A 17,175-nucleotide genomic window follows, 5' to 3' on the forward strand; every position below is an offset into this window, starting at 1 on the left:
TGGGTACCTTTCAAAGATGTTGTGGGTTTAGTCTTCACTGGTTTGCGACCTTTCTTCCTAAGGAAATCCCGCTCCTCCTTCAGAAGTCGATTCTCCTCTTTCAGAAGGCGGTTCTCCTCTTTTAGCAATCTATAATTCTCCTTGAACTTATCCATGGTTGGGGCAGTGGTTAGAGCAGATGGTTGTGCAATCTCTTCCATTAAAAAAGATACAATGCAGTGGATATACTGGATAGTAGAAGAAGTGAGTCAGTCTCCATAAGTCCCCATGTTCAAATGTCCAACTTCACAGCAGAAATAAACATGTTTACAGCCTGGTACAAAAAACAGTTTTGGTCTCTGTAGCTAATTTCCCCGTTCATGACAACTGTACTGAGGGTGAATTTATATACAACTCACCTGTTCAGGTTATATTAAGGCTTAAAGTTATGCAGGATTAACAGTGTGGGTGCTGTTATAAGGGGTTTGTTTGGACTGCTTCAGGTCCACCGATGATCCACAATACTAAGATTAACCAGGAGCCGGAAGAAGCAGTAGATCCAACACGGCGGCAGTTGGATAAGTTTCATGAACCAACACGTGTGCCATCAGTACGAATCAGCGCGACGGTGTTCTCGGACTAAAGTAGGCTGCTCCACGTCACACAGCTCCACACACAAATTGCAGCTTCTCCTTCAGGCTTTAAGGAGATAAATCAGAGCTCTGTAGGTTTCTCTCTCCTGTAGAAATCAAGGTCATCCAGTGTCTTTTAAAATCTGGGACAGTTCGCCTCATGAGACGAGCTGTTCATCTTACTTCATATTACCGAGGTGGCAGAGAGCGACCAGCGTCTCTGTGGATGTAGAAAAGTCACCGAGCGGCAGCCGGGCAGGTTTATTGTCCAGCTAACCCCCTCCACCCAAAACAAGTCGATCTTATGAAATCTTTCTGATGTCTCTGCACCACCAGGACTTATCGATCCTGGGCCCATCCCGGGCCTCGTGTTGCCGCACTCTGCAGCGTTAGTGCCGTTGATTGATGAGTTCGGGATGCGAGCAGCCAATCTGCTTTGGAGGCCTCTCCGAGCTGTTTACCGGCTGAGAAATTTATGGACCACGGTGAGTATTTTCTTTTTTCCTTTTGTGCGCTTACGTCCGTGTGCCCCCCTCCGGTAAATTCCTCCGAGAGACTTCAACCTAGTTGCCCAGATTAAATATCTCTGCCTGTAAGTGGTCGGCCCGAGCTGGAATGCAACTTTTAGCAAAGTAGAAAAGTGAGTTTCCCACCTCGCTGCAAAATCTAAAAATGTTCAGGAGGCAGAGATGTTTTTTAAAACCCTCTCTTATAACCATATCCCTGACACACTTCTGTAGACAAATGAGCACACAGACGTCTGTAAACAAGCGCTGGTCTCTGCTGGTGGCTCCCTCTGTCAGATAGCTCTCAGCAGGATACAGTCAGATCAGCAGCATCTTGTTGACGGCTTGTGAACATCCTCGTTTCATCGTGTTCAAACAGTCGGAGGCCTCACACCTCGCCTGAGAGGAAACAGGAGGTCCCACGTCATGTTCCTGTGTGTTGCCACCAGGTAACCAGACTCAGACCGGAATATGTAACATGCACACAATGCAAACATGAAGACCACAAAACACATGAGATAAAGTGAGAACCAGAAATTTACATAATTATGTTGATATCTGTGATTATTTATTTTTTTTTTTTGCAGGTTTCCACTGTAAATGTAAAAATGCCTCTGCAGCCTCTTGGCTAATCCAGAAAACTGGTCAAACACGTGGATCATCAGTGGAGCTGAATGAAGCCTGGCTGCTCAAACAAGCCACCTGTGACCACACCCACCTGTCAATCAAAGCATCCACGCTCTTAATCCTGCATAACTTTAAGCCTTAATATAATGTGAACAGGTGAGTTGTATATAAATTCACCCTCAGTACAGTTGTCATGAACGGGGAAATTAGCTACAGAGACCAAAACTGTTTTTTGTACCAGGCTGTAAACATGTTTATTTCTGCTGTGAAGTTGGACATTTGGACATGGGGACTTATGGAGACTGACTCACTTCTGGAGCCAGCCTCAAGTGGACGTTAGAGGAACTGCAGTTTTTGACACTTACGAATAGCTTTTATTTACCAGCCAGAGAGGCTGCGGCTTGGATGTTAGCTGCTTTTAGCTCGTTGTTAGCTTGTTTTAGCTTCTTGTTAACTTGTTTTAGCTTTGTGTTTGAGGAACTGCAGTCGCCACTTTTCTGGTTTCAATCTTTCCACCAGATGTTCAACCTGCAGCTAACAAACTGAGCTAACATTAGCTAACAGCAGCTAATAAACTATGTTAACATTAGCTAACAAACTGAGCTAACAGCAGCTAATAAACAGAGCTAACATTAGCTAACAGCAGCTACAAACTGAGCTAACTGCAGCTAACAAACTGAGCTAACATTAGTTAACAGCAGCTAACAACAGCTAAGGAACTGAGCTAACAGCAGCTACCAACTGAGCTAACATTAGCTATCAACAGCTACCAACTGAGCTAACAGCAGCTAACAAACAGAGCTAACATTAGGTAACAACAGCTAAGGAACTGAGCTAACAGCAGGTACCAACTGAGCTAACATTAGCTATCAACAGCTACCAACTGAGCTAACAGCAGCTAACAAACAGAGCTAACATTAGGTAACAACAGCTAAGGAACTGAGCTAACAGCAGGTACCAACTGAGCTAACATTAGCTATCAACAGCTACCAACTGAGCTAACAGCAGCTAACAAACAGAGCTAACATTAGCTAACAACAACTAAGGAACTGAGCTAACATTAGCTATCAACAGCTACCAACTGAGCTAACATTAGCTAACAGCAGCTAACAAACAGAGCTAACATGAGCTAACAACAGCTACCAACTGAGCTAACATTAGCTAACAGCAGCTAACAAACAGAGCTAACAGAGCTAACAGCAGCTAACAAACTGAGCTAACATGAGCTAACAGCAGCTAAGGAACTGAGCTAACAGACTGAGCTAACATGAGCTAACAGCAGCTACAGTTGGCAGCAGTTTACTTCACTGTCCATCATAAACTCTGTAAATGTTCGTTCCAACTTTAACCACGAAAACTCTCTTTAGTTTTTAGTTTTTTCAGGTCTGCTTCGTTCTTCGGTCTCAGATCTGCTCGTAAATCACCAGAAAACACGATCCAGCTCCAGGATCTCTCTCTCTAAGGTTTGTTAGTCTTCACTCTGGTTTTCTGTCTCTTTGTTAGAATCCTTCACAGTCACATAACATCAAGAAATACTTAAACGTGTGCTGCCTCTCGCTGGATTTATGGGCCTCGCTCTCACTGAGCCTGATAAAAGAGTGTTGACCTTAACTGGTGCACTGCAGAGAGAGAGAGAGGGAGAAACAAGGAGAAAATGAGCAGTCTCTTTCTGTGAATCCACTTTATCTGCTATTTCAAGTGTCCTGCAAACCAGTGCGAGGAACGTGCACGAGAAAGAAACTCATAAATAAGATGTTCTGATCTGAAACGGCAGAAAGATTGCCCCGTTAAGGTCAAACCTCTTTGTGTTTCCTGGCTGCCGAATAATTAAATGCAGCATGACAGTTTGCAGCGTAAAAAACACAAAACAGAAGAGTACGCTCATGAATAATTCAAAAATGTTGAGTCTTTCAGCAAACACCGCTTTATAATGAACTATGAGTGTAAGAAAATAAAGCTGCCGAGAGCGTGTTGATGCTGACAATGTTGAACGCACAGAGAGGATGGCGACAAACACAATCAGACTCCTGAATGTTCTGACACCGAGGAGCTGCTGTAATTATATTCCTGTTCTTCTTTTTGAAATGAAGCAAAAATAAATAAATAAATAAAGGAAGAAGAAAAAAAATCGATGGCCGTCTCGATGGAGAGATGAGAATGAAGCGAGCGGGCGAGAAAACTCAATTGTATCGACGTAACCCGAGGGAGTCGGTGTTCCTCCGCTTGTTTGTCGGCTGAATGAAATCTTTAAACTTGAATGAAAGGAAGTGAGACTTCCACGCCGTGATGTCAAATCTAACCAAGCTCTGATTGGTCAAGAAATTCAGACTCATGAGGTTAAGAAGTCTGTTGATATGAAAAGACCAAAGACCAGCAACGAATGTATCGACTAACAACTCTTAACAGTATTTAATTAGTGGACAAAGTGTCCGGGTGTCTTAAACCTGCATTGTTTCTAATGGCCAGCAGGGGTCAGCTCCAATCATATTGAGTCCTACGGGAAAATGGTTGATTCATGACCTCAGTAAATTTATGTCCTCATGAGTTTATGGTCTCAATCTTCTTTCATACAGCTTGATGTTCATTTAGTAAATTTCGGTCCCATTCAAATGGACAAAGCAGGTCCAGCTCGACACACCGGGCTCATGAAGCTCAAGATCAAACTAGAATAAACCTTTCAGTTAATTAATGATTTGTCTGTTCTGATTGCAATTATCCAGGGTCAGGTCGAGGTAGCGGCATGTTTAGAAGACCGCCTTCCAGATCCCAAGGCGATCCTATGCCAGATCGGTTATATAGTCCCTCAAGTTCTGGATCAACTCCCACTTAGATGTGCCTGGAACACCTCCACCTCCAAAGGAAGGTGCCCAGAAGGCCTCCTCACCCTATAGGCTGAGCCTGGCCACCCTACGGAGGAAGCTCTTTCGACTGCTTGTAGCCACGATCTCATTTTTTTGGTCCTAACCAAAGCTCATGACCACAGGGTGAGGGTTGGAACGTAGATGAACTGGAAGATCGAGAGCTTTGCCTTCCAGTTCAGGTCCAAAAATGTCCACTACCGTTGCTGATCAAATCACATCAACATCACAAAAACATGTTTCAGTAGCTGTTTAAGGTTTGTGATCAGGCAGCACAATTTTCTTCTCAGAAAAACCAAGAACAGCCCAACTTGCAGTACGTCAACCATCAGCTTAGCGACCTCGTCCAAATGAGGTGACCTCTGGCTCCAGAGAAGATGGTAGCGTCTATAATGGCCAGACGTTTGTCCATAATCCAATGGGCGATGTCACTGTAGGTTTCCGCTTGGTATGTATTAAAGTCTGATCGTCCTCTGTGTCATAGAGCTCCACTAAAAATGGAGATGGACCGCCAAATTGGTGCGGTGTCAGGCAAAGCTCTCGATCTTCCAGTTTATCTACGTTTCAACCCTCACCTGTGGTCATGAGCTTTGGTTAGTGCAGATACAAGCAGTTGAAAGAGCTTCCTCCGTAGGGTGGCCGGGCTCAGCCTTAGAGATAGGTTAAGGAACTCAGACAAGCGGGGAAGTAGAACCGCTGATCCTTTGTCCCCTGGGCACCTTCCTTTGGAGCTGGAGGTGTTTCAGGCACATCTAACTGGGAGTTGATCCAGGACTATATAACCGATCTGGCATGGGATGGCCTTGGGATCTGGAAGAGGGAGATCCAGAACAGTCTGCTAAACATGCCGCTACCTCGACCTGACCCTGGATAATTGCAATCAGAACAGACAAATCATTAAATCAAGGTCGACTTGGTAGATTTTTAGTCTGAAAGGTTTATTCTAAGGCCAAGAATAAACAATCAGGATCATAGATACACAAATACATCCCTTCATGAGTCTGTAATAGGTTTCATAATCAGACAGCGTGAGGAGAATGGTGGGGTGATATTTTCAGACTCAACCTTTCTGCAGAAAGAGTCAGCAGTGTTCGGGATGCTGATTGTTTTACGGTTCAGGACAGGAAGTGTCTCATCGCCTCCGACGCCGCGAATTTCTCTTTGCTTTGTCCCAAATGTTACGATGCATAACAGGCAATCCAGAAATAACAAAGCAAATCAGCCAAACTGCATAAAAACGATTCACTTTCCCTCAGACTGACACATAAACGGACCGAGTTGAACAGGTGGTCTAACTTCATCAAACAGAGTGCCGGAGAAATTCATGAAATCACCTCGTGAAGAGGAACAAGAGGCCGGAGCAGCACGTCATGCTGATTGTTTCTGAGAGCTGGTCACCCGCGGTCGCGCCAACAAACAGTGATTTATTTATTTTTTTACGTCGTGGCTTTAAAATGGAGGATAATGCGAGCGGCGACGTGAGACGACGAACGGAAAAGTGAACGCACACGGATAGGGGTTATGTGATATTCCTGTTTCTCTACACTAACTAACTTTATACTAATTTAAAGAACTGGTTTCATCAGCTGTACATGTTTTAAACTGCAGAGGTCAAAGGTCACAGCTTTAACGTGCCGAGTCGAGCTTGAACTTTTGTTGTGCAGGATTTAGTGACATCTAGTGGTGTGGTCACTCATTGCAGCTCCGTCACTTGAGCATCTGTAGATGTGAAAGTCTGAAGCAGGGCTGCTGCTGGTAGCCAATTTGGTAAATATAAAATGTACAAACAAATAAATAAATAAATCATCAAATTAAAAAGGAATGCTTCTATGAACTTGAAATATGATTCATCTTTAAATAACACATAATTACAATAATACGAGTAGAAGAGGAATCTGCTGAACAACTTAACAATACTTATTAAATAATAACTTTTCCACGTCCCTTTGTTTCTTCTTCTTCCTTTTTTCAGCACCAGACTCCAGGTTAATGTCAGGTGTGTAAAAAATAACAAAAATAAACCAAACATTGCAGGTTGTTGTTGTCTGTCTGGATCTTCAAGCTGAAGCTGCAGACTACAGTAGCAATTGCTACTTTTGTGTCGAGACTCCTGAACTGTTTCCTCTGAGTAATCTAAAGTCTGCGAGGTGTTTGCGCTCCGCGGGGAGTTTCTTCTTCTTCCAGGTAACTCGCCATATTGACTTTGCTGCAAACAACTTAAAGGTTCCCATTTATCTTGATTAGGCGCGAACATCCGCGTGGCCTCGGCCATCAAAGCGTCGGCGAACATTACTCCAAAATATGGAGGAGAAAAGCATCTTCCCTGATGACGGGCGCGCGGATCGATATCATTGATCAGTCGCCGCTGTTCTGAGGAGAATTAGCATTTCAAAAGGAAACTCCGGCCACTGCTGTGAAATTAAATCGACCGGAGGGTTTCTCCATCAAAGGTGAGACACGTCTAAGCCTTGACCTGTGATCTCGGCAAAGACGGACTGTACCGAACGCCCCGGTCACCGTGGAAACCTCGGCATTGTGGAGTAGTCAGCCAGGATGATGATGGTGGTGCAGCTGCACCGTCTTTATCCCTTTGACCCCGGTTAGATTGCTCTTATTTCCCATGGTTCAGGAAGCCGGGCCCTCTTGATGTCTGAAATTAGATGTCAGAGTCTCTCTTGTGAAGCAGTCATAACTTTGCGGTATATTGCTTTACTCGGTTTGTAATCTTGACAAAAAAAGCTCCCGACTCGGTTTCAGGGCTGACATCATTAGAGTTTTATTGCTTCTAAGAGGATCACAGAGAAGAAGAAGAAGTAGAAGGAGAAGATGGTCAATCACCTCCAGGGTTTCTCCTTTTTATTCTCTCTTCTCGTTTAAGCTCTAAATCTTCGTGTACGATATTCTTCCCTCCGTGCCTGCAGAAAATTGGACTTTCACACCCTTAAAAAAGTGACATGATCTCAGATGACATCTTGAAAATTTGATATTCGCGGCACAGGTTCACCTGTCGGCTGTGATTTTCCTTTTTTCATTTCCAGGTAGCGTCCACAACCTTCTACAAATGCTGGAAATTTAAGGTGGAAATCCACGAACTCGTCCTCAGACCTCAACTCTTAATCAATGAGTGTCCAGACGTGTGACGTCGTCGTCCTTGGATTGTCTCTGATGTTTGACCCTCCGTTATCTACTTTGTCTTGATCAACCATCGAGCTGTAGACGTTCCTCATCCTGATCCGTGTTAACTACCAACTACTTACTGTGAAATTTCCACGTTTTATTTGTGTTGAATAACTTTTAAAAGATCAAAACAGACGTACAGAGGATTTTTTCTTTTAATTGGAAATTTCACAGATATAACTGACCATGAGCTGATGAAACAAGCATAACCTTTTTGACCGTTACTTAATTATTTACAGGCGAGCTCGGCTCCAGTTTTACCCTTAAAAAAACACACAAGATATAAAACTGATACAGGATCAGTTAAAGGTGCAATCACAGAGTTTTTGGCCACTTGGCGGCAGCAGGAACAAGTTGTGAACACAACACAGATGCAGAGCAATGTTAACGTTCATCTGGAGTTGTGTTTGAGTCCATCTGATGAATGTAAGTTGAATGTTCACTCTGTTTTTAGCCTTAGTCACTCCCTGCCGACTCTTCGGCGAACTCTCCCCCAGAAAACAGCCCCAGTCTGGGCAGTGAGAGCCGGGTCAAGTCCCTCTGTTTATCTACGGTAACAAACAGTAATGTGATTCTTGGCAAACTATGTGAGAAAAGATCTTTGAATTCACGTGGAAAAGACGGTGTGACCCCCGTCCAGTCCTCCCTGACGACTCTTCGGCGAACTCTCTCTGATTGGAGCGTTCAGGCTGGTGTTTGTAGTGACGACTGCTTCCCGGTCTGGTCTCCCATCTGTCTACACCGTCCTCTAAATACTCTTTGAATATTTATAAGCACATTTTAGAGCTCGACATACAAAACTTCAGAAAGTTTGTGAACTACATGAATTCTTTGAAGGACAGTGTGAATAAACAACCTGCCGTGTACTAGTTTGTGATTCGAGATGGTTGTTTGTTCCATATTTAGGAGTTAGGAGTCATTTCGTGAGGCTGGACCACAAAGTTCATAACAGTCCAGTCAAGGAACCAATGCTGACCCCTGTCCACATGTCTACCATTATGTCCTGATGGCCTCCTTCACAAACATGGTTCAGGAATAGTTTGAGGAACACAACACAATGAGGAGTTCAAGTTTGTGTTGACTTGTCCTCCACTCTCAATCTTATCGAGCTTCTGTGGGATGTTCTGGACAAACAAGTCCGATCCATCGAGGTCCCACCTCGTAACTTCCAGGACTTAAAGGATCTGAATTCGGAGGACGAGTCAACACCTTGTCCTCATTGTTGTGTTGTCCTGGAAGTTAGGAGGTGGGACCTCGATGGATCGGACTTGTTTGTCCAGAACATCCCGCAGATGCAGGACTTAAAGGATCTGCTGCCAACATCCTGGTACCAGATACCTTGGACCTGAGAGTCCAGGCCTTGAAGGGTCAGGGCTGGGGAACCTACAGGTTGTTTGACGTAAGTAAAAGGTATTTTCTTTCTGCTTATTGTCTCCTACTGATATGAAGACTGAGTGACGATCAGGTGAGCAAAGATTCCTCCATCCTGTATAAAATATAAAACCAGCAGAGGCCGTGAACCGTCAGATCAACAGACTGCGGCGCACTTTGTTCCTCGTCCCAATTATCCGGCCGGGAAAACAAATCTTTGTGAAATGAGATGTGGCTGAAATATTGATCTGTTTATACGATTTATGTCTTTTTCCTTCTTCCCACAGCAGCTATTAGCACCGCCTGCCTCTCCTCCGCCCGTCTTTGACATGCCACAGCGGGGTGGAGGCCATTGACGTCACGCAGGACCATCACCATCATCATCATCATCATCATACCTTTCCTCTGCAGCGGCTGAAAGCAAGCCGTGCATTATGTGCTCTATTTCTCCTGCAGCGTGGTGAATGAACCAAATGTTGGCGTATGTTAATACATGTGAAAATCAGCCTGAACATTTATGATTCGAATCCGTGACCCAGATATGTTCAAATTCACGTGACAGGCTCGTTATCACACGACATCTCTGCTGTCTAATGCCTACACGTCATATCGGGGTTATAACTGCAGCGGCCGCTCCCTTTTAATCACATTTAAAATGCTCATTTAAATCTATTAGCAGGAATAATGCAAAGCTGATGGTCTTTATGTAGAGTCTCTTCTCCCACACAGCTCTGAGGTCAGTTCATCGTGTTAACAGTATTATAATAATCATAGTGCAACAATATGATATCATAGCACAAGTTAAAGTCTGCAAGACTCATTATCGTTCAACAATTCTTCACATTCGGTTCATTTTCTTTTGAGTTAGTTTAACTAAGCAAACCAACAAGTTATTTAACTTAAAGCTGATGCTGTGAGAAAGAACCGAAGACAGAAGATGTCCTGCGGCCGTGGAAGGGACGTTAATCAATCTCAGAAGGGTTAAATTATTGAAACTACTCAAGAACTGTCCGACACATTATTAAAACCCGGAAGGACGGAGGTGAACCATCATCTTGGGCACATCAGGCGGAAGAAGTTTTGATCGATCGATTGAAGTATTTCGAATATGCAAACCAAAATAAAAATAAGGCAAAACATTTAAACATAGAAATACATATTCGAAAATGAGTGAGAAGAAGAAAAACTCAAATTCTTTAAATAATGAATGATAATACCGAGCTTCCTCGCAACTTGTTTAGATATACCTGATACTTATAGATAAATAAAATATATTCCTGACTTTGTATTACAAAAAAAATAAATCTACATATACAGTTAATACAATACACACACATGCACAAAGAGAAACAATAACAAAACAAAACAAAGGAGACAATAACCTCATAACCCTTAGTGCTACCCTGTGTCTTTGTACCTCATTTTAAATGGTTTCATATTTGGATATTGCTAAACCTGTTCCATAGTCTCACCTCACTGAGTTTTTGTCCTGTCTTCACGTTTGTTTTGTGACTTCCTGTTTTATTTTGGAAATTAACTCTCCTCTCGTTTCAGGTCACTTGTCCTTCCTCATGTGTCACCGGTCTGATTGTCTCCCCTGATTCCTGATTGTGTCCACCTGTTCCTCATCAAGTCCATTGTCCTGATCACCAGCCCTCTCGTCATAGTCTAGTCAGTAGTTATGTCGTAGTCAAGTTTTTGTTTTGTCTTCTAGTTCCTCTAGTGATTTTTTGTTGACCTTTGCCCTTTTGTAGTTCTAGTTTAGTTTGTGTTTATTTTGATCATCCCTCATCATGAGGTGCTTTTTGTTTCCCCGATGCTGTTTTTTAGGCCAGTTGTATGATAGTTTTAAGGTAATCTTTGTAAATTTGTCTGATAGTTTTATGCTGCACGACAGTTTTGTGCCAGTTTTAAGCTACTTGACAGAAAAACAAAGACAGGTGATAGTGAACAAAGTAAAAGCATGGCTGGTCTTGTGTTTTCCCTGTTAGAGGTTGTTTGGTGTTATGAATATTACAGTTTTCTCTGCATTTCCACGGCTGAAAGAAGCTTTATGCTACAGTTGTTTGCATGCTTTGGCCCCCCTGTGGGATTACTCCACAACAACAAAAAAATGTAAATATGCAAAACAGATTAATTAGTTTCCCAAGGTCATCTGCACAGAAAAGAGCTGCATGTGTTCATAAATCAACGGCGTGTTACACCAAATGTGATTTGTCTGCAGACGGCGTGCACGGCGTTTTATTGATATTTGCTTCAGGAGTTAACGAGGCTTCGTTTGGCCAAAAAGTATTTTTCTATTTAATCCACAGCAGCCTTGAAAAAAAGGGGTTGGAGTTGTTAGAGCATCTTAGTTCTGGTGGCTTTAACCGGAGGGTGTGCACCTCAAAGTCCTCCACGCAGTTCATTTGAATCCTCCCAAAGCCGCTGCCAAACCAACAAACTCGGCGTGCTGACTCAAGACGAGGCTTATTAGCTCTAATCCCTGCAAACCTTCAGTGTTTGTATTATCAAACGGGATTAGACTGATACCTGTGTGTCACTTCACCAACATATACTGGCTCCACTTTAAACTTTTAAACACAGACACCTGTGATGCGACATACGGGTGAATCAGCTACACTTTATTCTGTCAATGTGTTTGTGTCCTGTAGTCAAATTTGGACAATAAACAATGAGACGCTTCACAAATACCAACATTAATCTTCACATTAGAGCACAGATAATGTTATTTTGCTCAAACACAGGCACCAATTTCCCATAAAACTCAATTTCATGTTATTAAATTTGTTGTTTTCTGCAACAAACTTAAAAAAAAATTGCACATAAAAGACACAAATGTTCAGAATTCTCACAAGTGAGAGGCTAAAACCTGAAAATGTTTGACTATGATACGTGAAAAATGACTTTTCTGTCCAACAATTAATCTGTAAATTCGTCTTCGAGTCGTCGATGTAGCACCTGAGTAAAAAACTCAAACTGTTTTTTCATCAGCAAAAGACTTGAGATAAAAACTCCTGACAAACTCGTCATAGTTAATGCATGAAAGCACGTTTAAGGTACAAAATGACGTATAATAATCTTATATATTACACTTATATATCCTCCATGTATCCTGATCAAACACACAGTCATACTGTAACGTGCAGCTCATCCTCAGCAGTGTTCAAACAGCCTCAGATGACTGTGATCAAGTGAACGGGATACAAACCACTTAAACGGACCATTAAGGAGAATTAAGCTCATCATAATCATGAGATACTGTGGCACATTACACCGACCGGCTGATTGATTCCTCACATGTGGCTGCAAAATAAAACCCGGAATGAACCGGAGCTCACGGTAATTACAAAAACAGCCAATTAACCGATTAATTAACTAATCCTGCTTTCACTAAAACTTAATGATACGGCCACGCTGCGTTCAATCATCTGCACACACACACACACAGAGTCATGACACAGGTCAGTACTGCCCTCTGTTGGACTGAGCAGCTCATTGCAGGAGTTGACGGGCTCCGTCAGGTCAGGGTGGTGCATTTTATACAATTTTATACAGGGAATTTAATACAGAATAAAGTCATATTTTATATAAGGGACTGTTAATTATACAGAATAAAGTCATATTTTATATAAGGGACTGTTAATTATACAGTAAAGGACTGTAATGTTTAATGCCATGTTTTTACGGTCTTTTACTGTCATGGTTTGGCAGTTTTTCACCATAAAATCTACAGACTTTTCTAAATATGGAATAAAAATGCCACCATATACATGAAATAAACAGTGCTTTTACCGTAATATTAGAAAATGTTATAATTCTGGCAACCACAGCTGATGTTTCTTTACTGTAAGAACTGTTTTGTTTTGTTTTTTCAATCATATTTTATGCCAAATTGTTTATTTATACAGCGTTTTAAGGGAATTTATACAGAATAAAGTCATATTTTATATTAAGAGACTTAATTTTACAATAAAATGCCGTAATATTTGATGGCATATGTTCTACTGTCATGGTTTGGCAGTTTTTCACCGTGAAATCTACAGACATGTTACAATATGGAATAAAAAGACAACCTTTTACGTGAAATTGAATTTTACCGTAATATTAGAAAAGGTTATACTGTATTTATTACGGTAAAATTCTGTAAACCTCAGTTCATGTTTGTTTTTTCAGTGCGAGTGAAGGACAACAACACACTTATTCACACACGTCAGTACTGCCCTCTGTTGGACTGAGCGTGTCATTGCTCCGTGTTGACGGGCTCCATCAGGTCATGGATGGAGATGACAGCAGCAGTGATTGGATCAGCCTCTTGTGTTTGCGATGTTCGAGGAGCAGCAGAGCCGTTTCTGAGCGTCTCTGCAGGGTGTAATCGCGTTAAAGAGCGGGATCATGTTCGGATCAATGGGCCTCCCCCTCCGCCCACCTCCAACCCGCCGCCGTGCACGCCGACACTTGTGCACAAACACACAAAATGTGTCTGTTTAATGGAAGCAGCAGTGTCGTATTGCAGCAACATCCCCTCCTTCATTCCCCCTGTGAGTCCGAGGCGACGAGAGAAACTTTAAATCTGACCAAATGTTCTCCATTTTTTTTCCGAGGGTTAAATTATGCCACACACATTTCATTGATCTCATGTTCAGCAGACAAAAACTACAACAACTTGCAGATAATTGCCCCGGGGGATTTACTTTTGGATCAATACTGTACCAACATATCAGGCTGTATTGGAAAGTCTCTGCACGGGCGATCGCTCGCTACATCAATCCGCCTATAACAGCAGCAGCAGAGAGCCCATTTCCTAGCTGCTGCCCTGCCCTGCTCCTCTTTGTGTGTGCTACAATTGAGGCTGATATTTTCCCCTTATTGTTCCCACTCCTGGAAACTTTGCTGGAAGTTTGGTGAAAATCATTTCACGCACCCCATTTCTGTGTGGTGGTGGTGGTGGTCCATGGATATCCTCATGGGACCCGAATGTGAGCTTCTCGCCCTGGATGCAACATCAGGACTGAGCGCCTGCGATGGTAGATGATGGTAAGAGGATGGTGGTGGTGGATTTTCTTCTTGAGGAGGTGGAGATAGCAGAGAGGAGGGTGGGTTCAGTTGGGAATCTGCAGCACTGCTGCTTTACTGGTTTCTCTGGTCGGACTCTGGACGGCTTCTCCTTCATATCTCTGGACGTTTTCCTGATTGTTGAGACGTTTAAATTTGTTGTTTTGTTCTTCAACTATACAAAAAGTCTTAAAGGTGGGTGTTTCTTCATCTGTCAGAGCTGCTTCACGGACGTAGTCCTGACTTTATTAGATAAAAGTCAACAACTGAACAGTTAATAACCTTCTGAGATATTTTGTCTTTCTAGCTTCCAAATCTGCATTTTCGTGACTTTAAATCTCGTTTATTGTTCAGAAAGTTTGGATTTTATTGTATTTTCCACCCTCTCCACCCTCCCCTCCGCCTCAAAGATTGATTCACACTCCCACAGAGTCACCCAGGAGGCCATGCCGGGCAGCCCAGAGAACATCCCCCTGGGAGAGTGCACCCTCTCCCAGTCCAGGGACCAGCTGACGCCCCAGAGCCGGACGGAGAGCACCGTGTTCAGCCTGTCTCGCAGTGAGTCCCTCTGGACCACGGAGACGTCTCGCAGCAAGTGTGAGGTCTTCTGGTTCCCCATCCACCTCATGTCCACCGGGGGAAGCTTCCTGGCGTGCGGGATCATCATCAGCGGTCTGTATTTCGCTGACCACTGCACGAAGGTGACAAACTTCCTGGGGCCGGCCCTGCTGTCCATCGGGCTGATGGTTTTTGTGGTGGGTGTGGTCCTCATCCCCATCACCAAGGAGAACAGGAAGATGTCGAACATGAAGAAGCCCCTCACTTACTACAGACCTCCGGTGTTCAATGTGTGAACTTTTGGACGTCATTCGAAATGACAAACTCGGATTTAAAATCCGTCTCAGCATGGAGTTTGATATTCAGAGACTCTGCGTGGTGATGTTTGTGTTTTATTCCTCTGGACTGACGGCAAGCGTGCATGACAACATTTGCATCAATAACCATGGAGAGAAAGAAAAAAGAAGGTGCACTGTAAAAAAAAAAAGAAGAAAAGAAATGTCTGTAGATTTTACAGTGAAAAGCTGCCAAACAATGACAGTAAAAGACTGTAAGATGTGCCATGAAATATGATGTACCATTTACATTTTATACAGAATAAAGTCATGTTATATCAGAGACTGTTAATTATACAGTAAAACACTGTAATGTTTAATGCCATGTTTTTTTACGGTCTTTCACTGTCATGGTTTTGGCAGCTTTTCACTGTTAAAATCTACAGACCTTTTAAAATATGGAATAAAACGCCAACCTTATATGTGAAATCAACAGGACTAATTATATTATTTTACTGTATAAAATTAGAAAAGGCTAAGTTGTATTTATTACGGTAATATTCTGGCAACCACAGCTGACGGATTTTTACCGTAAATGCAACTGTTTGTTTGTTTTTACAGTCATATTTCAGGGCCAAATTATGCATTTTAGGAATTTATACAAAATAAAGTAGTATTTTATATTAGACTGTTAATTATACAGTGAAACACTGTAATGTTTAATGCCATGTTTTTACGGTCTTTTACTGTTTGACAGTTTTTCACCGTAAAATCTACAGAGCTTTTTAAATATGGAATAAAACAGCAACCTTTTTATTGACACTACTAATACTTTTTACGGTAATATTAGAAACGTTAAACCGTATTTATTACGGTAAATGCTGCTTTTTACCGTAAAGACAACTGTTTTTTTTTTTTTTTACAGTGAGAGCTCAAGGACAGCAACACACTTTAGTGAAATGCAATTATTCACGCACAATTCAGCGAGGTTCCTGAAAAGCAAACCGTCCTTATGAATATTTACAAGCGGGGGAAAAGTGGACATGGGGGACTTCCTAATGCTGCGGTACAGTATATGCCAGTTCATGAATAATTAAAAGGTTGTGAGAGCTTGTAATTGTCAGTTCCCGGTTCACTTTGTCTTCCTTATTGTGGAACCGAAGGAGAAGGAGCAGAAAAAATTTGACTAAAGCAGATTTTCATAGGATTTAAATTTTAATTAACCCCTTCAGAGCCGGCGTCCATCATAACAGACATGAAATATTCATCCGTCTCAGCCTCTCCTGCTTCAAATGGATTTAAAATTAGACCTTGCAAATGAAGTAGACTTTAAAGCAGCTCTAATCAATGGCTGTAATCTACTATTATCTCATATTCAAACATGCTTCATTGGCTTCAGTTAACTAAATATTAAAGCTTTAAACAGCATTAACCCGACTCTTTTACTTAAAGGTCCAGAGTGTCAGATTCAGGGGGCTCTATTTACAGAATATAATATTCATAATTATGTTTTCATTAGTGTTTAATCAGATGAAAATAACAAAAAATCATGTTTCTGATACCTTAGAATGAGACTTTTATATCTACAGGACCTCCTGACGGGGTCCGCCACTAAACCCTCACACACTGGACCTTTAAGTAAAAGTTCCTTGTCTGTGTTTTGATATTATATAATATACTATATTATGTTTTTTTTTATTCATATTTCTGCTGTAGATGTAATTTATTAGTTTATTTTAATCTACAGCAATGTGTAATTACTGTTTTCAACTTAATAGGTAATAATGTTTCGGTGTTGCTGCCCCCAAGTGGCCAAAAAACAAACAGCTAATGCAGCTTTAATATTTAAAAGGTAAAAAAAAAACCCTGCTAATTAAAAAAAAGTTAATTATTAAATATGTTAATTTGCATGCAGATTTCACGTTCTTGAACTGTAATATTGACTAAACTATGACTGCTACTTTGATTTTAGGAGTTAGCACAATAGTTTCACTCGTAACTGATGTTTGTTTTTGTTTGTTTTGTCAGTTTAAAATATAGAATTTTTTAGATTAGGTTTATATTGAGTTAATTACATAATATCTCAGAGAGGAGAGAAAACACACTACAGGATCCAGATCGGCTTCTTAACCCTCAT

This window comes from Larimichthys crocea, chromosome XII (assembly GCF_000972845.2).
Source record: "Larimichthys crocea isolate SSNF chromosome XII, L_crocea_2.0, whole genome shotgun sequence".
In the NCBI taxonomy this organism is placed as follows: Eukaryota; Metazoa; Chordata; class Actinopteri; family Sciaenidae; genus Larimichthys; species Larimichthys crocea.